The 24,285-nt window shown below is 39.9% G+C and overlaps 1 protein-coding gene across 3 annotated transcripts in view; it reads right to left on the reverse strand.

Moving 5' to 3' along the window:
- Rab27b (RAB27B, member RAS oncogene family) overlaps nucleotides 1-24,285 on the reverse strand; it is a 153,686-nt gene that overhangs the window by 40,670 nt on the left and 88,731 nt on the right. For 2 of the 3 annotated variants that reach the window (XM_021214792.2, XM_021214794.2), the window contains exon 1: nucleotides 19,116-19,354. The exons of the other annotated variant lie outside the window; for it this stretch is intronic. The gene's annotated coding sequence lies outside the window, so the exon portion shown is untranslated. Of the gene's footprint in view, nucleotides 1-19,115; nucleotides 19,355-24,285 lie in introns of those variants that run through there. 3 annotated transcript variants of the gene reach the window in all.

Genomic DNA, 24,285 nt, shown 5'->3' on the forward strand with positions numbered 1-24,285 from the left:
TTCCTTAACTCAGAATGCTAGGTATGCAGATCAATAAAGAAGGAAAGCAATTAGTAAGGGCCTTCACATGCCAGTATCACTTCCCTTGCAGTGGAACATGATGTGTAAGCAAACTCACCCTTCCTCCCTCCCTCCCTTCCTCCCTCCCTTCTTCTCTCTTTTCCAGTTTTTACTTTCTCCTTCTTTCCTTTCCTTCCGGATTTCTTTCTAGCTTTTTAAAGCTAGCTCACAATTATACACTGTGTACTGCCTTTACGCCAGGAAAGCAATGTATAAATAGCATTTTTGCAAATGTAACCATATTTAGATTGGGAATTCGCTGTTTAGAAAGTTCTGCTTTTCTCAGTAGGGAGACTGGCCCCAGTTCAGACAAAGCACAAAAGTAAATAATTTAGAAGTTTGTTAATCATCCTTCAAATTTGAATGATATACAATACTGACTAGTAGTTTTTGTGGGAAGAAGGCATTTTGATAAATTATAGAATATTTAATGACTGAAACTAAATTTCATCCTTTAGCCTTCCTTTAGCTAGTTATTATTTGAAAAGTATGAGTCAATATTTGCTCGACAGAAACAAAATGCCACGTAGCTTATCAAGCCAGCCTTGTTTCCATAGCTTATCAAAACCAGGAACATGTTCGAGGTTGTTACGTTTTCTGCTATTAATGGTTCTATAAATATTTTATTCACATCGACTATCTGTACTCTACATTACCAGGGATCTATCCATCTTCTGTGGTGTGTATTTTGTATATCCCAGGGTCTTGTCTTCTAAAGTGTATACTCCCTACATCCTCAGGATTTGTGTTCTGCAGTGTCAGTAGTTGTAGGAAGTGAGGAGCAAGCATTAGCTCTTGAATACAGCCATTGAAATCTAATACTGAAAGGTCTTTCAAGTAGATTTTATAAACAGTTTGCCCAAAGGTATTAATTACTTCATCAAGAAGGTATCCATTGGCTTTCTAAATGGCTGTTAGAACTCTCACTGGCAACATATCATGAATGGATCCTTAAGCAGGTGGTCAGCGTGTCACAGCCCTATCTTGATGGTGTTGAACCAAAGGAGAACACAGTAAGGTTGAGGCAACCTTGACTAGTCCACAGTCAAGTTATGTGCTTTCTCCTATCATACATCAACGCTTCAGAGCAATCAGCATTATGATCCCTAATTCTGACCTTTTGAGAAGTAAGTCTGGAAGAAAGTTGTCAAGCCACACCCTTAGGGCTCTGTGTGCCCAGCCAGCAGTGGCTGTATGTGTCACCACAGCCATGATCATTCCATGTTTCCTCATTATTCCCTACCATGCTGAGCATTTCATTTGAAAGAACAATGTTAAAAATATGGATGGCATTCTTATCTAAGGTCATATGTAAAAACCAGTGGGTGTTTTAGGAGTCCATACAACTTTTAGCTCCCTTCATGTGCCCCACGATATCATAATTTCTATGTGATCCTTACAGGTTTGGTTCATTGGAAAGTTTGTTAGAATACCTTATATTTTGATAAGGTACAGGCTGTACCGAAATCGTGTCATTTTTTGATACATTTTCAACCTAATTGTATTTACTATATTTGAGTCAAGTTCTTGTTTACTTTGTCAATTTAAAAAGGCAGGGTGTTGGATTGTTAAAATTGGTTTCCTGACCTTGATAATTTGAAGGTTTTCCTCACTGTTGTGAAGCCGAATGGATCCGCATTCTGTTTCCACTTAAAGGCTTTTCCCCCCAATATGAAAGAAATAAGTGTTTATCTATTTATAACCAAATTCCATGAGTTTTCTCCATTTCATATTGCATTGTTATGAAGGTATGTTCAGTGTAAAGAATCCATAAATGGTTAATAATGCAAGTATTTTCACTATTGCCCACAATAGTTAGTTTAATAATTACACTTCAGGAATCTGAGCACTTAAGTTTACAAATTTGACCAATTGGTGCAGGAAGGTTTAAATGAATTAATGTCTCATTCAATCTTGTTTTGTCCTTAATTTTTCACATTATTATAGCTAACAATTTGAACTTTCCTATACACTGTGCCAGAGTCTTCTTAGAATCAGTGCTGGGATGGAATATAAATAAAGACAGATGAGGGTTTTAAAGGGGAAGTTTCAAGTATACCTTGCCTCATAATTCACAAGATATATTTGATTAACATAAATTTCCTCACTGGAGTGTCTGAGGTCAGGTGGAATTTCCACCTTACCTCATGTGTCATGGCTGTAATGAGGTCTCTACTCTATAGGCTAAATGCAACTGTCCTTCCTACAGTGGTTTTACACTAGGAACAGAAGAGAAGACCCAGTGTTTAAGAGCACTGGCTGCTATTTCAGAGGACCAACTGAAGTTCAGTTCCCAGTACCCACATGACTGCTTACAACCATCTGCAACAAATCCAGTTCCAAGGAATGCAGTCACTTCTTCTGGCCTCCACACACACTAGGCTTGCAAACTTTTCATGGACACATATGTAGGCAAACCACTCCCATAAATTTAGAAATAAGTTGACAAAAATAGCCCCATTTGAATCTATCTACCCTTCCAGTTTGCCAGAGTATAGAGTACTTATATGATAAGCATTATTTCTCCCAGGGTTCCTTGGATGATATATAAATGCTAAACAGTGTGCGACAGAAGTACATGCTTGTATCAGAGCTCCAGAGCTTTAGAACCTTGCCCCCCCTCAAAAAAAATGCCTTTGCATAACAAGAAAATAGTGTCACTGCTACAGGTTCGATAACTGTTGGTAAAAATCCTATCAAGTTCATTCCCATTTCATTTACAAAACAACAGTTAGAGGCAGTGTTATTTGTGTGTTTAAAACTATATAGACTGCAACAACAATAACAACACAACAACATCAACAAACATGTATCTCAAGAAAACCTTGGATTCTTCGTTTAATATGATAGGCATGGAAAAATGTAGTATCATTACAGAAAACTCAGAAGAATTCGGGCTTTTGCCCATACCATACCAACTGTCCAAGTTACCCTAATGAAACTACTTTTTGTTTTCTCTGCTTTTGGATGATATGGAGTGAGACTGCTTTCCTTTGTCCTTTAGGCAGCTGACTGCAGTTTTATTTCTAAACTGCTGCAGATCCTCCCATGGAAGGAAGTAAATACAGTTGATTCTTGGTACTCAGGGTGACCGGGGTCTATAAACTTGTTTCAAAAGTGAAATTAGGTAATACTAAGCCCTCCTGTAGAGGAAAGATAAGGCATGTTGCTGTGAGACAGTGTCTGTATCCCCCGCATCCTGTGTGTTTCTGTTTAAAGACACCTTGTTAAATATACATTATTGATACGTATATACTATTCTGGATAAAATTTGTCTACTATATGCATTTTTCTCTCAAAGACACATTACTGATTTCTTGAACCCTAAATAGTATTTCAGAACTGCATGATATCTATTTTAAACAGGGAAGCTATTGTCTAAGAACACCTACTTCTGAAAAATATTATGTTTAATAGTCCTTGGAAGACATTTCATTATAGTAGAAGAGCTAACACATCAGGACTGACAGAATTGTCATCTTGGTGAGTGACTTACATGCTCAGAAAAAAATGTGTAGATGGAAAGATAAAATGTACCACACAAAGTTAAACTCTGGCCTCCATATGTGTTCCCATATGTGGCATGGGAAACCATGTATATAAATTAATTAATTAATTAATTAATTAAAAAACATAAATACATCAAATTGTTTGCCAGAAATCAGAATTTTTAAGTTAGATAACTCAAAAATTTCACCACTTTGTGAGTCTAAAAAAAGCACCCTAAATATTGATTTAGATGTTACAAGTAAATTTTCTTCAGTAGACATAAAATTCAAATAAGCCCTTATCAATCAATCATTCATCATCATATATTCTCTGAAATTAACATTTTCATACCTTAACCAACTATCATATTAGCATTTCAAAGGCCAGATTAACAAGTCAAAAGGAAGACAGGTAGGAATGAACTGGAGACATGTACATTTTGCAAACCTTGTAAAAGCATGGCAAATCCAGAGAGGCCAAAGATGTAGAACCAAGTAAACAGCAAGATGAGCCTCAGGGGCCCAGGTCCCTAGATGTTTTCCCATGAATTAACTTTATCTAGACCACTGTAGAACATAATATTTTAAAAAGTTAAGTGGAAAACAGTATTAACTTACTTCACAATTTAAATTTTCTTTTTAAAGTGAAAAGGTTATTAGAACAATTCTTGCTGGGCTAGAATCCAGAAGTTTTAGCTTCACAAACATATCCTCATCCTACATGTAGACAATGTATCAGGTGATATGACCAGTCATCATGGTGCTAAGCTTTCTAAGTGAAATTATAATGAGTTTTAGTCCAATTAAAGAAAAATAAGCATAACAATTTCTATTACAAGATTATCTTTCTAATATGATGATGTAAAAGACATTCACCCTCATACCAGCCGAACTCTGGTTCCCACCATAATTCCCTTTCCATATTCATGTCAAAATTAAGATTAAAAGAGATAAAGAGGCAAAATGAAGGATAAATGTGTTTGTAACATCAGCCCACTCCTTCAGGATAAAGTGACAGTCTCAGAGATCAACTATGTGAGCAGAAACTCTAAATTAAAACAAACAATCTCATAAAATGAATACTCACCACTTGTCTCTGTCCTAGACATTTCTCCAGCACTAACTAAACCTTCCAGATCATTAATCCAATGGATTTGGGGGATTACTTACATTCCCAAAGTACTGGTGTTTTAACTCACAGTCATTTGTTATAGCCAAATGACTAATCCAGTATCTTTTGCATGTATAAAACATAACTGTATGGTCAGCTTTATATATGAACTTTACTTGACTTCCTACAGTTTTTTTTTTTTAAATCTTAGATCCCACCCTGATTATTATGGAATCCATGTATCATTTCTGTAACCATTTTGTGTAGGAATTTCCTTGGAGCTGAAACAAGATTCAGGAAGTAAATTCATAATTCACAGGAATTCCCTGAAACTTACCATATACACAAGGATCTTCCTCCCCAAAGTTATATAAGCAATAAATATTGAGCTTCAACCTGTGGAGCTGCTTACAAGTTTTCTACACATTCATCACCCATTCTGGAATGGACTATACTTGTTACAGCTATTGCTGAGTTGTACACACTGTTGTAAGAAATATACTGCCCATGTTCCTATAAATAAACTCACTAAATTAATTGGCTCACCCATGTAGACTTTGGTAATAATGTTATTTTGGTCTGTTATTACTTTCCTATCTGGGGAGAATACACATTTTTTTCCAAGAACATTGTCATACAACAAGCCCTAGCTCAGTTACAGAGTGACTTTTCTTCCCATTTGATAGCTCTTATGCTTCATGTCTTGTGTGCAGAGCATTGACTAAACCTATCCATATGAATGATCAGCCTACTGAAGACAGCCTATAAGGGGTGATTGGTCCAGGTTTGTGCTTTTTAAAAATTAAATATTCTATACTTTGTAATCTGAAAGGAGAAAAAAAATGAGTAACTTCAGTTCAGTCAAACTTGAGGAACTATTGTAATAAAAAAAAAATAGCATTAACATTACATTTTAGGAAGACATAGTCCTTCTGTTCTTATTGCCTGGTACTTTAAAGTGTTAGAGTCAAGCAAACTGAACTAGATTAGGCTGTTCCTGCTTTCCCCATAAGTCGGTTTGCTCTGCTTTCTTTCATAATACTTTGACAATGATCTCCTGACTCTGCTGATATGCAGCAGGTCCACACACGGTGGCTTAACTGTTCCCATTATGTTGATTGATTGCCAGGTGTCATGCTAGTTCTTCAGTGTGTTTAATGCTATCTCAGTCCCTGTAGTACTAGGAAAGGAAACAGAAGGAAAAAAAGTGAAAACCATCTCTAATATTACTTGACAAACAACTTCGAGGTAAGATATTTTTAAAACCGAGTTGGGAGCATCCGGCCCCTTCTCAGTGGAGAGGGGTTTGCCACTAATAAAACAAAGGATGAATTTTATTGAAAATCTAGAGTTGTAAGTTTATCAGGACCACAAACCCTTAATAAGTGACAGCTCCTTAGGGTTCCATTTTATCTCTACGCCATCCAGAACTTTAATCATAAGACAGACTTTCACTATCAACTCCATTCAGGGGATGTCTCTTGATGACACAATGCTCTACATTAACTACTCAGATAAATTTGAAAGACAAGTCTGGCCATTTTGCAAACAAATGAGTAATTATTCATTTCAAAAATACATGAATTTAAGATGCTTTGAACAAATTTTTCTTTTTGTCTGAAACTGGCAAACCTGGAACAAGATTATCAGTTGCAGTGTCCTTGCAAACCAAGAGGAATGATTGCTTAAATACACTAGAGATTGAAGTCAGTTAGCTTCTGGTAGCGATGGGCATCAATCAATATTTTAGTCAGTGTTTGATTTCTACCGAGACCCACAGGGAAAATATTGACACCTTACCTACTGATAGGTACTTGAAGGTGTTCTGAAGACCTGTGTTATGGTTAAGGATTAATTGAGAATATCTGTTCAAATTTTCTTTTAGGCACACAACTTTATAGAAACCATTTTGGAAAAAAAAATAATAAACTGCAGGCCATGAAATGAGACTGTAAATTGTGTCAGTTTGTTTAACTGTCCTAGTAGTTCGGCAAAGAAGCTCGCATAAAATCTGAGAATTTTAATAGGGCTATAAGAGACCCAGGCTTTCAGTTTGATGCAATAACACAAGAAACTACTCAGATACCCCCTTCCCATGTCCATGTGTGCTGTGTATGCATGTGCAAGTATGTATACATATTTGTTGTGTACATTCAAGTGTGTTTGCAGGTACCTGTTCTTTTTGTAGAGGCCAAGGGAAGGCCTCATGGCTCCTCCTCTGTCACTGCCTGCCTTGTTCCCTTGAGGCACTATCCTCTCATTGACTCCAGGGTCCTAGGATTTTGATTACACCGGTGCTGGGATCCCAACCCCAGTCCTGTGCTCTATCCATTAGACCGTCTCTCTCTGGCCCCTCACTCACCCTTCCTTACAAACAGGGAGGCTAACGTTGCATCATCAGCTTTATAAACTTCAGGGTTTTGAAAAAGATTATTATTAGAGGGTAGAGGCAATGTGTGCAGAAAATCAGGACCAAATAAATTTTAAGAAGAGCCAGAAACAGCATTCCCCATGATGAATCAATTAAGTTTGCTTTCGGGCTATTAATTAGATACACAAACATTTGATCTCACTTGACAGTTCACAACATTCTCTACCATGTTAGTGTGGCAATGCCAGATGTCATTTTGTTCACCGTAATTAATAAGGTATGAATTTGTCGCTAAGGAAAGGCAACTGTTGCCTCTTTGTAATGTCTCAATTTTTAATCCTTCATTCTGTGCAAGGCGTCTGTTTGTCTAGGCTGGCGGCCTATAAATTGAATTGAATAGTGCACTGGCTTCTATTTCTAAAGGAAACAAAGGGTAACAAACAGAGGTCAAAAATCACTCTCAGACCACTGCAAAACTCCCAAAGCATAGTCAGCCAAAAGCCTTTTTACTGTATTGGCCATTTGCTTTGCTACTGTGGGCCTGCTTGGAGAGCCTATTGGTATTTATCAGTCTACCTCTTGCTTTAGTAGTTGGTTGAGGTTGGATCTGAAAAAAACATTCACTATTCTTGATAGAATACATGACTGCTTGGCCAGTTACTGCTATTTCAGTCTACAGGATACCCACAACACTGGCGGCAGGCTCCTGATTAATTGCTTATGCGTGCTACAACACTCACTGGTATCTTATTGTCAAATACCTTGTCTGTCACATGTGCACTGTGGAGGTGGAGCCACAAACTCTAAGGCCAACTTCTGTCTTAAGGATAGGCTTAATATGTTCTATTGCCATGAGAGTCAATGCCTTTTCTGTGAGTGAGCACATGCTCAGAACATGGAGTCTAGAGGTTTGAACTACGGCAGATCTAAAATCTCCAAGCTATTCTGGTACCTACCATACGAGACACTGCAGCTTTAAGTTCCCTTTCCCCCTAAATGGTTCCTACAAGTCTGTTTTTAACTTCAGAATTTTGCTTCATATCAACAAGAAACCACACTCTCTGGGAAGAGCCATGAACACCAAGCCAGAAGTGATTGGCAATCCATAATCAATGGTTAAACAGCATAATCAATGATTGACAGCTAGCTCAAACAATGGTAACTTAAAGTGAGTTATAAAATACTTGTAAATTTTCTAAGAAGGACTTTTTTCCCAGTAGGAAGAGTATTTATGTCTTTTGTTCATGCTTTTATACTATAATCAATTCTAGACATTGCTTGAAAAGAAGAGATTGCTGGTTGGAATATTACATTACATATAGTCAAAACTAATCAGAAAAAAATCACATTGGTCCTACCTAAGAGACTATGGAATATTAATGAATTTACAGACTGGTAAAATTTAGAATATTTGCAGTTGGATAACACCTTAGTGAATAACGGAAGCCACAAAATGCATTAGGGGGAAAATAAGAATCAACAGTGTTCCAGTCACACAGAGAAAATTGTAGGTATAGATTACCTGTCTCACTAAGATGTGAGTCAAATCAATATTTTTTTTAGGATTTTGATTTCTGTCTATAATAATCAGAACACTGGGGTTAGTGATAAATTTCCAGGAAATTTTACAAAACATATTTGTTCAGAGTTATAGGTTTCACATAACAAGTTCATATCAAAGAAAGCTTTGCACACCTGGGAGACTAGAAATGAAACAAAGAACACAGAAGCTGAAGGAGGAGGAAAATAGTGTATTCCCAAACTTGTTTAATAACCCAAACTACATATGGAGACTGAGAGGCAACCAGGTGGTCATACACAGGCCATGTTTAAGCTTTTGCAAACAAAGAACTAGAGATTGATACTTAACACAAGGTGGAGGCGAGGGTAGAAGGCCAGAGAGAGTAACTGCCCTAAAGGTAGTCAGATCACTTGAATTTTTATGTCAAGCAATGAACAGTATTTTACATATTACTAAAACCCATAAAATAATTATCACCTGAAAACTATCCTTTAGTTCTTTCAGAACATCAAGATGAATTTTCTTAGGCATTGGTAGACTGTTCAGTTTAAAATGTAACAAAGAGTATACACATGGAGGGACCCATGGCTCCAGCTGCATATGTAGCAGAGGATGGCCTTATCTGGCATCAATGGGTGAGGAGCCCCTTGGTCCTGTCGAGGCTCGATGACCCAGTGTAGAGGAGCAGTGGGGGGTGGGGGGTGGGGCGCACCCTCATAGAAGCAGGGTGAAGAGGGGAGTGGATAAGGAATTGTGGAGGAGAAACTGGGAATGGGGACAATATTTGAAATGTAAACAAATAAAATAACAAATAAAACTGTATTATATTTAGTCATGACAGTGACAGGATAAAGCTACTGAGGAAAATTAAAAAAGCTAATTTGAACTGATATTAATAGTGGCTTGGTATCTGTTATTTAAAGCATGATATTAAGCAAGCCAAATGGACTTATTCACTCATCTTAGAAATCTCTGAGGATCCCATGTGGGTACTGCATGTTCCAATCACCTGACATGTGACTTGTCCTATTTCACAAGGTGGCTGGGAGACAGAGTCACTGAAGTAAGTCACAGGAAAAGGGTCGGATGGTATTATGCTCATAAACTAGGAGCTGCCTGCATATTTAATATTTACTAGTTCAGCAGTGATGAAAACCATATAGAATCATATACATTGTCTTCTCTCTGTATCTTCCCAGAACTTAAATGGCATTGTTAGCTGTATGGAAAATAAAAAGAAAAATTCACCGTCATTTCAGTAGGGTTGCTTGCTTTCACTACAGTTTGGGGCCATCCTGAGGAATGATATCTGGGTTCATAGATGTTTTGAACACCTTCTGCCATTATTTTTAATTTATACCACTATGAATTCTCCCTGAACGGCCACTGATATTTTTCCTGAATAGTTCCAATTAAGTGACCATGGGCCCTTCAGAGGGAGTTACACCTTCTCTTCAATTTGTCTTACCTTCTTTTTTTCTGGATTTGAGTTTTATGCAACAGGCATTATTCATCCACCAAGTTCTTTACTGAGATCAGAGCAGCGTGCTCTTTCCTCCCCCAACAGCTCACATGATCCCTGCTGCTTGCTTGTGATCCTTATGACTTACTCATAGCTTCCCTACCCAATTACAGTTACCTGCTCACAGAGCATGACAGGCTCCATGTTCTCTGAGAGAAGAGACCCGGCCTGTTCATTTCAGAAGGAAAGTTGCAAACACAGCACTGTACTGTCTATATAGAAGGCACTTACCATGTTGTTTAAATCAACAGAGTCAGAGGGTCTAAAATTATAGTGAAGACCAAGTTGTCATTGTCAGGCTTAAGGTGGTGAAAATCCAGTGCTCAAAGGGGATGGCCAGGTACTCAGATGGCGGCTAATAGTTTAGTTCCCGTGTAGTGAATTGTTTGGGTGCCTTTAGTGCACTCTGGAGTTAGGAAATCACCGAACTATGTGTGTTGTTCCTTTATTTGGAGATGTTTGGGGGGAATGTGAGGGAATCAAAGGTTTGAATCCATCTGTGGAGGCACCTGAATCAACAGGTAGCCAATTTCTTGTAATAAATGGCACTGTTAATTTTAACTAGCTTGACATTTTCCATACAATTTACACTGTGCTATTATAGTCAGAACTTGTGCTGCCCAATGAATGTCAATGATTCTTCGATGTCTTGGGCTATGTTTATCCTTTGGATCTGGTGGTCATGCACACCGCATCTTTACTATGGGAGGAAAATCAATCTGAAAGCAACTTTGAGATATTTTTAACCTTCACGTTCTATTTTCTATTTTTAAAAACAGGATTCCTGAAAAAAAATAATGCTACAAAAATGTTTCTACTGGTTGTAAAATATTGCTTCACAAGTAGTACACTTTATGGATACATAGCCAACATTCATGAGTTTTTAAAAGTACATTCTATTAATTTTTAATTAGCAAATAAAGTAATGGGTTTCATTGTGGTATTTCACACACATATCATATTTCCTTCTAAATCATCTCCTTCCCCTCTTGCTTTCTCCCTGCTTCTTGGTGGTTCACATGTTAAGATTTTAGATGTAAGATTCAATTTTGGACTCCCTTAAAGAGCTAAAGAAAGAAACAGATACAGCTCACATTTAGCAAAAGAGTCAGCATTTTTTTTTTGATGGTGAAAATTTTTATTTTTGAGAGAGCAGAGTAAAGAAAACCTCTTCATCTACCTGTCCCAATTCGTGTTAATATTAGCATTTCAAAAGAGAAATGGACCTAATGGATGTCTTTTAATCTGTGGAAGGCAGAATCAGGCAGATCTCTATATATGAGTCAAGGCCAGTCTGGTCTACAAAGTGAGTTCCAGGACAGCCAGGGCCACACAGAGAATCCCTGTCTTAAAAAACAAAAAACAAACAAACAAGAATGTATACTAGTGTATACTAGGTATTTGCGACTAGCCAACATTTTATAAATAAGTGCCTTGATATTTAAGGTAAATGAAGTGTCCAAAGTCATGCAGCGAAAGCATAGTGGGAAGTAAAATAGAAAACTGAGTCCTGAGTCAAGGGCTATTTAAATTCAACATATATACAAGTTTGAATTGCTCTAGAATTTTTATTTTTATATTATTCTCAAAGTGAAAAGTTAATACCCTTAGTTATGTGAATGTCTTCTGGATTGACTTGAGAACTCACCTTAGTTCTCTAGCCTACGTAGGCCATACCTCCAGACTGCATTTCACAAAAGTAACTTTAGCCCAGGCCCTTCTGGGAACTGCTTCCCTGGTCTCATGCACAGCTCTACTTAGGGGATAAAGAGGCCTTTAAAAGGATAGGTGCTTCAAAGAGGCACAGCCTTGAGATATGTTAATTGAAACCATTGTTGGGAGCCAGAGAGAACATTATAGCAGAGAGAGAGAGTCCTCTTCGGAGCAACTCAGTTGCTATCCTGTGGTCTTTCACAGAGAAACCACACCAGCAGATTCAGTGACACAGGAAACACGAAGCCCAGGGCTTCTCAGGTCTGCAGAGAAAACCACATCTGCAGGCTGTTAAGACTCTACCCACTGATGGACCAAACACCCTAGACATGAAACCTCTCCCTATACTCTTCATAACGAATGGAATGAATTCTCATCAGGCCTGTCGGTTCCCAACATTGACAGTGACAGGGACAGCATCTAAATTAAGGGTAACAGCAAGAATTACTGCCGAGTTATGCAGCCTTCTTTTGTTCACCTGGCTCTCCTATTGGCTAAGTGAGAAATTGAAGTTAAACAAGGAGATGGGTGGATGGTATAGGGTAATTTCAAAATAAGAAGCACCCAATATTATTTTCAGGAAGTCCTAGGCCAAAAATTAATCTCTACATGGTGCCCTCAAGAGATAACTACTGAGTGGACTTCATCAGCTAGCATCCATTTCCAACTGAAGATTAAAAAGGAGGTCATGCTTCCATGACTCACTGTGCATCTGCTTGTTTCATTCTGTTCTCTCTCTCTCTCTCTCTCTCTCTCTCTCACACACACACACACACACACACAAAACCACCCCCCCCACACACATGGGTGTGAGAGTATTTTCATTATAGTCATTTTCCCCCTAAGATACTCTTTTCAGAGTGAGTTTGTTTGTTTGTTTTTTCTGGGCTTTCTCAAATAAAGCCCTGGTATCCCAACACTGACCAGCAACATTTAAAAGTACAGAGTTTGTATTACTATTCCCTGGAAGATTAAGGTCAAACATGGAGGGGACAGGCCAAGGACTTGGAACTGAGGACAACATTTTTCATATAGTGAGTTTTCGTGGTCATCTGTAGTGTACACACTGCTTTACAAAGTTAGGAAGATGATGGAATTGCTCCTGCCTTTGTGGCCTTTAGGTGAAAACTTCAGAAAACCAGAAGCCTAAAATAGACCAAGGAGACATCCAAGTCAAGATGTAGTCACTCTAGATATCAAGAAATAGTTTCTATTCATTTTAAGCACTAAGAGGTACTATTTTAGTGGGACATGGCAGCACATGTCTGTAATCTAGTACTGAAGTTGAATCAGAAGGGTTAAGAGTTCAAGGCCAACCTGAGTGCACGCCAGACGAAGAGGCTGTTCAAAGAGAGTGGGGAGACCAATTTTTATTTCCCACTTTTTCCACTGGGAAAAAAAGAAAATCTAATTTCATTCTATATTTTGACATGGCCACAAATGTTTATCTACACTCTGTTTTACTGATGAAAATAATGGACTCCACGAAATGACTACATACCAAGAAATCCTTCTAATAATCGTCTTGGGGCCTGATTAGCTCACCTAAGTAAGAGTGGAGAAATCTGATATGAACTAGCTTTTCTCTTTTCTGGTACTGAATGTAATTCAGCATCCAGGTCTCTGAGTAAGCTCAAACAATAGAAGATTGTGCTGCCCCCGAGTCACTGTAACTGGAAATGAATGTATGTGCCTTCGTGGAAGTTTAGACAAAGACTTGTGGTTTAACCTACTAAAATGATTTCCCCTTTATAGAGCTTCTCTGTCTCCTCTCCTCAAGTTCTCCTCCCATTCTTTTTACCTTACCCACTCTCTAGACCTTACATGGATAGATACAGAGAAGGAACTGGGGAAGGAGAGGAAAGATAGATGAAAATCAACATGGAGCAAGACATGTAGTCTCCCCAGGTCCAGAGCCATAGAGTAGAGCATTTGAACAATCAACAGCATCCTTCATTTTGCACAGGAGAAAGTCATGGTCTTGAGAAGGATTGCCATATCCTTAAGCTACACACACTGCACAGTATTCGCAAGGTTTGCATAAGGACAGGGTGAATTGAACTGTTTGCTGTAAATCACCATATCTGCCTTTCATGAAACAACTTTACCTACTTAAGAAAGTTTTGCACATATGAATATTAAATAATTGTATAAGACAGTACCAACCTAATATATGTTCACCTGATTCATATCTCATAACTAAAATATTCACCATCACATCTACATTTCTATCTAGATCACCTACCAATGATTCTACATGCTTTGTTCTCAGAACACAGCTTTCAAATATAACTGGAAGACCAGTTGATTGAATTTGATGAAATATGCCAGTGAAGGCCATGTCTATAACACCTCCGGTAAAAAAAAAAATCTCTTGTATGTCAACCTTCTTATCAGGTCCCAGCAATGGCTTCCCATTAGTGCATGCCAAGTTCACCTGTGCCCCCTACGGCCCCTGCTTTCTACTCTCCAGTCTCTTCTCTCAGGTTCTTGAACATGTCAAGATCATTAGGTCTCAACTGCCATTCTGAGTCTGCTCTCGCTATCATCCTCCGCACCCTTTTCTTGTGCTCATGATGAATGTTAGCAGCTTTTCTTTTAGTCCAATGCCTCCCGTTACAATACTACTTTCCTTTATTCAGAAAGAAGAATCAAACCCTAAGTTGCATGAAGTGGGAGGTAAGTGTAGGCAGCATGCTGAGGCGTGACAGGGATGGAACTCAGTATTAGCTCAAGCATGTCAGAGACCCTGGGTTGTCTCTAGCATCAGACTGAGAGGAGGAGAACAGAGAGGTGAATTTCACTCTCTTGCTTTCTCTCACATTCATTCAATGATATGTGACAGTCCCCCCTCTGACTGCCTCCTTCTGAAAAAAATTAGTCCTTCTTTTTAACACTTACCTCAAGCTTGCTCTACCTCAAAGAATACTGAGAACTCACACAATTGATTGTTCTACAGGCACATTTTAAAATTAATTTTTATTGGAGTCTGAATGTAATGTACATTTTTCTGGTGTTCTCTAATTTCTATTTCTCTTGGAATTCAGTGAAAAGCTGCCTTCAAAGTTTTACACTAGTTTTTCTGAATATGTTATGTGGAGAGATCTGTCTCCTGTCTCTTGTCAAAGTTTCCCATGTCACCACATTGACATGCACAATCACATACTTCTCAGCTCTGTCTTTATCTTAGCAACATCTGGCACCACTGGGTATTCTGTCAAAACTCTCCTCTTGTGTTCATGATGGCAGTGTTATCTGATAACTGTCCCATCACTTGACTAGTTTTCTGATGCTTCTTGGGGTGAGATCTCTCAATGTCATATCCAGCCAGAGATCAGTTCTCCGTTCTTAGATCTCAGCCTCCCCCCCAACTCTCTCCAGTTGACGTCTTGAAGACCTTGGGTCTAGCCACTAGTATTGTACTTCTACAAAAAGAGAATCCTAACTGGTTGTGTCCATACAGAAGCTTGAAAATACTTCAAATACTTGGTAACAGAGTCTTCACCTCCCTCCTGAATCTTTTCCTTCCCCATCTTCTCCAGCTTTAAGATACAGCCCTATCATTTAACCAGGTTGTTTTGTTATGCATTTGGATGACCATATTCTATCTTTCTTTCCACCATCCCTACTCTTTACCTGGGTTATGAGTAACTCCTATCAGCTCTGCTGTTAAATACTCTCTGAATGGATCTTCTTTTATCCGAGACCACAGTTCCTGTGCTAATCTATACTGTTGCCTTCAATGGTCAATTGGAGTAGCCTCATCTCTGTTCTTTCTTCACCCGTGGTCACATTACAATCCATTGTCTTCAAGGAAGCCAGAGAGATAGCTTTAGAAATGTTACCTCGTTAGATGTACAGTGCTTTCATAACAAACTCACAATAAAATTTTAAAGCGGTGGGCACAGCAACACTTCCATTTTATCAGTTCACAATGCACAGTGTTCCCAGATAATGCAGAGGACTGACTTCAAGGTACCTAAGACTATCTGCATGCATTGAAGCATCAGCATTTATATACAGTTACACAGTATTTTCACACAACCTGCACAAGTATTATATTTTATAAATCTATACCTTAAACCATCTGTGTAATAGACCCAATGTTGTAGAAAGGATTTGTAAATAGCTGGTATAATAGATTGTTCAGTAAATGATGATAGGGGAGACATGCTCCATACAGATGAAATTTAGCTTTAAATGTTTTTATATAAAGATGGTTGAGCTCACTCACAAAGTGAGCCAGCTGTAATCATATATTAAAACATCACACTATACCTAACAAAAATATGGAACTTATATTACAGTAAATTAAGTCTCTCCCCAAGGCTTTTCCTGACCAGTGTCATTATTTTTACCCCTTACCGTGCTGTCTTTAATATTAAACCTTGTAGGATTATTAATTTGTTTGTTCTCCTCACTATAGAATGTAATGTGTAAATAAAATAAAAACTCCTCCCATCTCATTAGTTCGTCTTATCCATGATGCTTCGAAGAATATTAATGTTCATAATGTGCTAGACAAGTATTTGTTGGGAAATAGTCCACAGGCTATTTAGAATAGCCTTCTCCCCAGAGTGAAAACTCCAAACCAATTATTTATTTGCACCTTCAAAGCCCCCATGGCCCAGCCCTAGTAGTACCAGGAAACAGAATTGGCAAATCCCAGCTGCCTGGTTGTTCAGTCTGGAATAGTCTCCAAAGGTTCACACCCTCAATTGCTCCAGATCAACACTGAAATAGCCTTCTAGTAGGGCTCACCCTGGTACTTAATCTGCAACCTGATACTCCCGCCCCACCCCAACACTATCGAAACTTATGGAATAACTCTCTCCTGCCCCATACTCTTCAGCACCCGTGAGTCATGTGTCATAGATCTAACCTGTTCGTCTTGTTAGTTTTATGTCCCCAGACAAATAGTAAGATCCACAAGGTTAGGGATGTCTGCTTATTTTGTCCATGTCTGTCTACAGAGAGCCTAGAACAACACGGGATGCTATTTAGAAAAATGTATTGAATAAACAAACAAGTAACCAAATACATTATTTTCTCAAGATATTGTGCAAGTTAAAAATATCAAATCTAGTCAGGTACTGGTGGTGCATGCCTTTAATCCCAGCACTTGGGAGGTAGAGGCAGGAGGATGTCTGAGTTTGAGGCCAGCCTGGTCTACAGAGTGAGTTCCAGGGCTATACAGAGAAATCCTGTCTAAAAAAAAAAAAAAAAAAAAAAAAAAGAATTTATGGAAGAATTCCTTTAACCATTATTAAAACAGAAAGCTACAATGTAAATGTAAGTATTGGCCCTTTGCTTACTCAAGGAGGAAGAGAAGCCCAATTCGGGAAGCACAGCAATAATGACTGGGGAGGGCCTGAGAACAGCTAAGCGTATAGTTCTACGAACAGGTCCTTCTTGTGATGTCACCACATCGCGCATTACAGAACCTCCACCCCATACCGTATATACCTAACCATGAAGAAACCCAACTGCTCCTCTTTAGTAGTCATGTCTACAAATAAAACATGGCAAACATCTGACTTGCCCTATCTCTTTTTATTGGAATTGTTCTCCTGCATCTCAGCATAACAAGTAATCGCCGCAGAGCTGAACTATTGGTTAACCAGCCTCGGTGAATCAACCAAAGAAACTGGAATTGTTTCGAGATGAACTTCATGAGAATGGTCAGGGTGCTGTCTGTACTCTGCTGAGCACCTGGGTTGAGAGCCTACTTCTGACTTTCTAAGAATGGGGGGGGGGGGCAGGGGGATCAGCAGATGCCAGCTTGAACCACCTGGGACTTTGACATCCATATGTCTAGAGGAATAGTTACATAAACGAACACCCATCCTGACACTGGAAGACAGAGGTAGTAGGAGAATGTGGTACGTCATGAGTTAAGAGGATCTCTTCTCCAGGGTTACCTTCCTTATCAGGTCAAACATACCTCTGTGAGAAGCCAGCTCTGAGGAGGGAGAGCTGTGCTCTGCTGGTATTCGACAGAGTCTTTGTATTGCCATTTGGCAAAGGTGGGAACAGGCTTAGCCAGTTTTATCTGAAATGTTTTGTTTCCCATTCAAGAGCAATGGTAGGAACAGGGCATGACAGTTCATAGCCTGTCCTTAATGTTGAGTCTCAGGCAAGTGTATACCTCGTGATGATCCATTGACGTTCCTGCCTGCAAGACTAGTGAGCTCATGTGAATCCGGAATTACCCTCCAGAACCATGAAGAGCTACTACCAGAGCAGGCAGGATGGCATCAGAAGAGCACTTCTCTTGTTAGATAATTTCAAACTGACCTTTATGGTTCACTGGACTTTTTAAGTCCTGTGAACTTATCTATTTATAAAATCCCAGAGTCCTTTCTGCTCTTCAAAAGTTATAACAACTAACTAGCACATTATATGTCTATGCAAATAAATATGAATATAACTAAATATTCTGTCTGCTTTTCAAAAGTTATAACCACCAACCAGTCCATTGGGTATATGCAAATAAGTATACATATAACTAAATACTGAGAATGATGGGCATTCTCCTAAGCAGACTCAACTCAAATTGTATGTCTTTGCTAATAACCCTGCCTGAAACTATACGCAACCCATTTAAACTGGAGTCCCACAGTGTTAGTTCATAGATCATGTCCCCAAAAGCTGGTAAGGTGTTCAAGGCATTAACCAAACATAGCTTGTTCCTAGGAAAGCCATCTCTGATTACATATCACTGAGACAATCCTTTCTGGAGACTTAGTAAGCTAATGTTGCAGTGGGGAGAATCTTAGTAGTGAGCGTATTGGGACCACTCGCAGTAACACTCACTTCCTGCACTCAATCCCTGGATGCAAAACTTTGATCTGAATCCTAAAGTAATATGACAAATACTGGAACGCAGAAAGCACTCTTCGCTTTCTGTGGCTGAATCATCTCAAGGAAGTGCTAAGAGAAGTCCTATCTCTTGTCTGTCCAGCCTCTTTAGATCCTTCTCCCTGAATGCCAACTCTCCGTCTTGCTGCTATTAATCATCTTGGTTTTTGAAATACAGATGGGCATGCCTCTGTCCAGTGTTCTTGTTTTGCTTTGCTTTAATTCTAATCAGCTATAGAATGGCGCACACCAAAGCAAGACGCATATAGATCAAGTTTGCAGGGGGCGGGGGGCATCAGAACAGGCAAGACCCCCAGGTCCTGTTCGCCAGGCTTTCAGCAGGGAACAGATTGGAAAGCTGCCGCGCAGGGCCTGTGCCCTTCCTGTCCCCCCTTCCCTGCAGCCCCGCGGGCACCCGGAGTGGGTGGAACCGCATTCCAGTCCACAGCCTGCCTTCCCCAACTCACCAGCCCGCGGAGCGGGGGCAGCGAGGGCTCTGGTGTCAGGTTTCGGGGCCCGCTCCGGTCTTCCCGAGCTCCGGGGACCCGCCAGCAACCACCGCGCGCCGGCAGCCAGCCTCACAGAGTCACGGTCATGGGCACGACTCCTTGCCTCTGCAACCTGTGGCTCCCGATCGGTGCAAGGCTAGACGGTGGTCCCCAACCTCTGCCTGTCAAGACTGCAAGTGGCAAGGCTGGTAGCACCACCCGGGAGTCCGCCTAGGCGGCTGGGATCAGGAAGGTCTGTGTGAGAAGAAGGCGTGTCCCTGAGCCTTAACGCGGATGTGCCTGGCTCACCTCGAGCCAGTCTGGCTGGTGACTCAACCCTGCAATAAGAATCGCACTTGGCTGCTGGTGGATTCTCCACGGCGAGGGAGTGCATGCCCTAGTGGCAGGCTCATTTTCATTGACTTATTTCCCTGGCTTTGCACTGACATCTCTTTCAAAGAACCCGGGGCAGTGTGGGGAGACCAGCTCTTGTACACAGCTTGCCTCCGCCCTTGCACCTAGAGCAAGGGCTTCCAGGAATGGAGCAGAGAATAGCATCCCTCTGGGTATCAGAAGGAAACTGCATTTCTAAAGTTAGGGCACAGACATAGGATCAGTCCACGCAGATGGAATCCTTACTTGCTAAAAGCCAATTCAGGATCAATGAGTTTCTGAAAAAAAAAAAAAATCACAAGGCCACTGAGCAAATATGCATTAAGTTCTCGTGGCAAGACCTACGCTTAATACTTTGGATTTTCTCAAGAAGTAGAGATCCTGGGTAGCCTTTAGGCATTACATTTTTAACATACTGAAACATCCCTAAATTTACACACTCGTGGGCAAGGTAAGAAGACGGATTGAATACATACAGCCAAATTTGACGTATTCCTTCGCAAAGAAAATAGTTCCAAACCTGTTGCTTGCATTTATGTTAGAGTTCAGCAGATGATGTCTTAAATTTTAATTGCTTAACTCATTCTTGACCTGATGGTTCAGAGTTTAAAGCACCAGTAAAATCTGCTAGGGAGAGTTTCTTGTGGAAGGCCAAAATCACATTCCAAACACAAAGATGTGACCCTCCTTGAAGATAAAAATAATAGGGCGGGTCAGGGCTACAATGGGAGTTTCTCGTCAACCTAGATTGCAGCATGAGATTCAAAACAAAGAGAGAAAGATGGGGTTGGAAGTGGGGATCTGTACATTTAATGTGAGTAGGTAGTCTAGAATAATGTCTGGCACTTTATTCTAGAGGTGTTGGCTAAACTTATTATTTTAGTAACTCGTAATTTACCTTATTCTCCCAAGGTGCTATTTGATTTGTAAAATGTCTTATTTTATTTTATGTATATGAGAGTTTTGCCTGTATGTATATATGAATGTATATATCCATGTATGTATGTGTATGTACGTATGTATGTGCACTGGGAGCATTTCTGGTGATCAATAGTAATCAGCTGTCCTGAAAATGGAGCCACCATGTGGGTGCTGGGAACCAAAGCCTGCCCAGGTCCTCAGAAAGAGCAACAAGTGCTCTTAAACATTGAGCCATCTTCTTCAGCTCCAGTATCATCGGACTTGTTAACATTGTTTTGGCTCTTCTACCAGAAAAAGAGTGTGTGAAGTTCATAATTTTAAAGGTTCTTTTGTACCTGGGGCTCATGTGACACGAATTAAAAAGTTAACATTTCTGTCTCGTTCCACAAACCAGGTCTGATATGTATACAGACACTTGGGCAACTTCCAGATAAAGTGTCAAATTCATCACCTGTATTTTATCTTCCTCGAACTCCTTGAACACAGAAATAAATCCATTTTGAGCTTCTAAAAATATCTTTAAACCATAAAAGGAAATAAAAGAGACCTCGCCAGGTAAAATACATTGCAATGCATTTTAAAAAGTTCAATCAGTTGGAGGCAGTTACTGATTAGAGAAACGTTTTACCTGCGCCTGTCTGTGGGTGGAGTTATGGACAAACTGTTATCAGTGATGCTCCCTGCAAAACCCAGCAAGCTAAGACTTTACAGGGCAGAAATACTGACACAGACTGGTGACAGACAGTGCAGTGTGGGGCTTGGCCAGAGGCTTGTACACAGAATGCTCCCATCTGAAGTTTCCTCTCCACTGTCATGTAATCAACCAAGTCCCCTTATCTGCTTCCTCCAGCCTCAGGAAGACTGGAGGCCTCTGTTCTGGAGAATGCAAATAAGTCTCAAGGTTGGCTGACCATGGGTTGGACGCAGGCCCTTTGACTCTGCTTCCAATGAAGTAAACAACAAATTTATATAGAAAAGAGCGGCAACGCAAAAACCTCTCGAGATTGAAAACATACTTACTAAAGATGTTCAAAACTGATAGATGTGTCACAAGGGTAAGTAGAAAATCCTTGGCATCGCAGGACAAAAAAGCCACCTAAAATGGTGGAGAAAAAAAGGGACCAAAAACAATCCCAGAAGTTCTTTCTATGCAAAACAGGGATGGAAAAGCCATCCATCAAAAAGAGATAAGGTTTTAAGAATTCCACAAGTAAAGGCTATGAACATATGAGATACAAGGTTTCTCTTTAAATTTACTCATTATTTAAATATGAACCTTTATGAGATTATAGTAATGCACAAATATTTAAAATATCTTCCAGAGCCACAAGGCAAGTCATTTACATAGGGGAAAGAAACTGTGTGGAATTTCACAAGAATAATAGAAAAATCTAGGTGTTTCTTTGAAGGCTTTTACATCTTAAAATGAGGTTACTTTGAATCTAGAATTGTATGTACTAAATCTCCATTAGCCATGTACTAGCTGTTATTAGCCATTATTAATAGCCAATAATTGTTAGTATTCGCTCACTTTCGAGCACTTCAAATTATTCATTCTTCTATATAGATTTTAGGAAACAGCCTCCCAGAAACAAGCCGGTAAATCAAGAAAGAGGAAGAGCGAATCCTGGAAAACTCACATCTAACATGAGAGAGAAATTAGAGTTCTCCAGACGAGTTTTCAGGCAGCAGGCCAAGGGACAGGCAGGAGGCAGGCTTGCAGTAGGTCCAGCTCCAATCAAAAGAAAGATGGTAGCTAGCATTGATGCACTAGGCAAGTAACCCACGGGGCCCCTAGGTCACCTCTGCTCTCTGGAGCATCCCTCAAGATTTCTTTCTATGCTCCCTGAATGTTAGGACACATCAATAGAGTTCCAGCCAACGGGCTGTGGCAGAAATGATAGGTATCAGTGCTAGGCTACATCCCTAACGTGGATCCCGAGGAAACCTATTTTCTTCCTACACATACTTCCCCCGATAACATTCAGAAACAGAAAGAAGCAAGCACGTTGAAACCCTACAAGACGGTAAAGCTTCTAGAGGAAGAAAAGTTATGACCCCCCACACACACCTCTCACAGATCATAATCCCGGCCATTATTTCTAAGCAGAGAAACCTTTCATGAAGATATTGGGATTGTGTGGGTTTTCCAGCAACTAGACTGTTCTGACTGACACAATCTGAAAGCAGTTTTGGGTAACTGAGCATGTTGTACATAGTACTACATAGCATTTAAAAGTATATTAAAAACACCAGGAAGAACAAAACAAAGTAGTATGAGAAAGGTAATGCGTGATAGGATACTGCTTCATTCCTGTATGAATATGATCAGTATAATATTCACCATGTGGAAGGTGGGGTGGGGAAGATACTGGAAATGAGCCTGTGTAAGAAAGCTAAGAGCGTCCTCAATTATTATCACCTAAAGTTAGTGAGCGTTGTGTAAGATGGCTGAACAGTAATTACTAGGTTGGCAAACCATTTAGAAATATGAAACAGAACCATAAAACATGGAGTGAATCACATATTTACCTGTGGAGCAGAGCCCATGATCGACAGGACAATCTGTGGCTACTTTGACAGCATTTATTTCCTTTTCTCTTCCATTTTTTAAAGAGTGCCCCCCACCCCGTGTGTGTGTGTGTGTGTGTGTGTGTGTGTGTGTGTGTGTGTGTGTGTGTGTGTGTGTGTTTGAGTCAGCAGAGGCCAGAAGAAGGTATCAGAGCCCTTTGGAGCTTGAATTACAGGGTGTTGTTAGCTACCCTACGTGGGAGGTGCTCTTAACTGCTAAGACTGCTCTCCGGTCCCCCTAAAGATTTTTCTTTCCTTAATTAACTTTTGCTGAATGTATTCTTTGTCAGTGTCATATACATATATACTTCTTTCTACCTATGCTCTTCCCTCTATCCCCTCTTACCCTCATCTTCACTCTGCCAAGTCCTAGTCTCACTTTTATGTCTTCTTGTCTTAGATTATTACCTTTAGACAAATAGAACTTGAAATTCTAATCTTTCTACCTCCACCTCTTTGGTAACAGTATTATGCATGTGTGATACAATCATCAGTTCAAGAATAGGTAGGTAGGTAGGTAGGTAGGTAGGTAGGTAGGTAGGTAGGTAGGTGAATGGATGGATGGATGGATGGATGGATGGATGGATAGATGGATGGATGGATAGATGGATAGATGGATGGATGGACAGATTTAAACAACAAATGTATTAGATTTCTTCTCTCATGCCTTTTGTGGTATGAGCTACAGACTTTACAGTCTTAATACTGGCTTTGAACCTATAAAAATCCCCTTCACAAGCTCTTCTTGATTAGACTCCACACTGTTGAACTGCAAGGTTTCCAGATCACTCTGATCCTGCAATGAACGACAGGAAAGGTAGGGTTTGCTGGGCAGGAGAGGAAGGGTGTGCCTCTACCTTCTGCTGATTGCTAGGTCACATGCCATCTGCCCAATCACAAATAAAAATCAACTCCTCCCCAGTTGAAGGAAACGGTAGAGCATGACTAACCAGCCACAAGACTGGACTCCCAGGCCATGCTGGCTGTCCTACCTACTGCTGAGGATGTAACTTCTAGACCTATGCCTGCTTAGAACTTCACACAGTAGGGCAATCCGACTGTGAAGGTCAGGAAACTCTTTTAGCCATGTTTTCCACACTGGGCCTACAGTTACAATTGAATCTGGGCCATCCATGGGCTCTTACCTTACGGTAACTTCTAATCTCATTTTGCCTCACTTTCTTAGAATGTGAAAACCAGGAAACCTAATTTGGAGCTTATTGTAATTTATGTTGGATTCTTTTTTTCCTATGCTAAAGGAAAA

This window comes from Mus pahari, chromosome 15 (genome assembly GCF_900095145.1).
Source record: "Mus pahari chromosome 15, PAHARI_EIJ_v1.1, whole genome shotgun sequence".
Classification (NCBI taxonomy): Eukaryota; Metazoa; Chordata; class Mammalia; order Rodentia; family Muridae; genus Mus; species Mus pahari.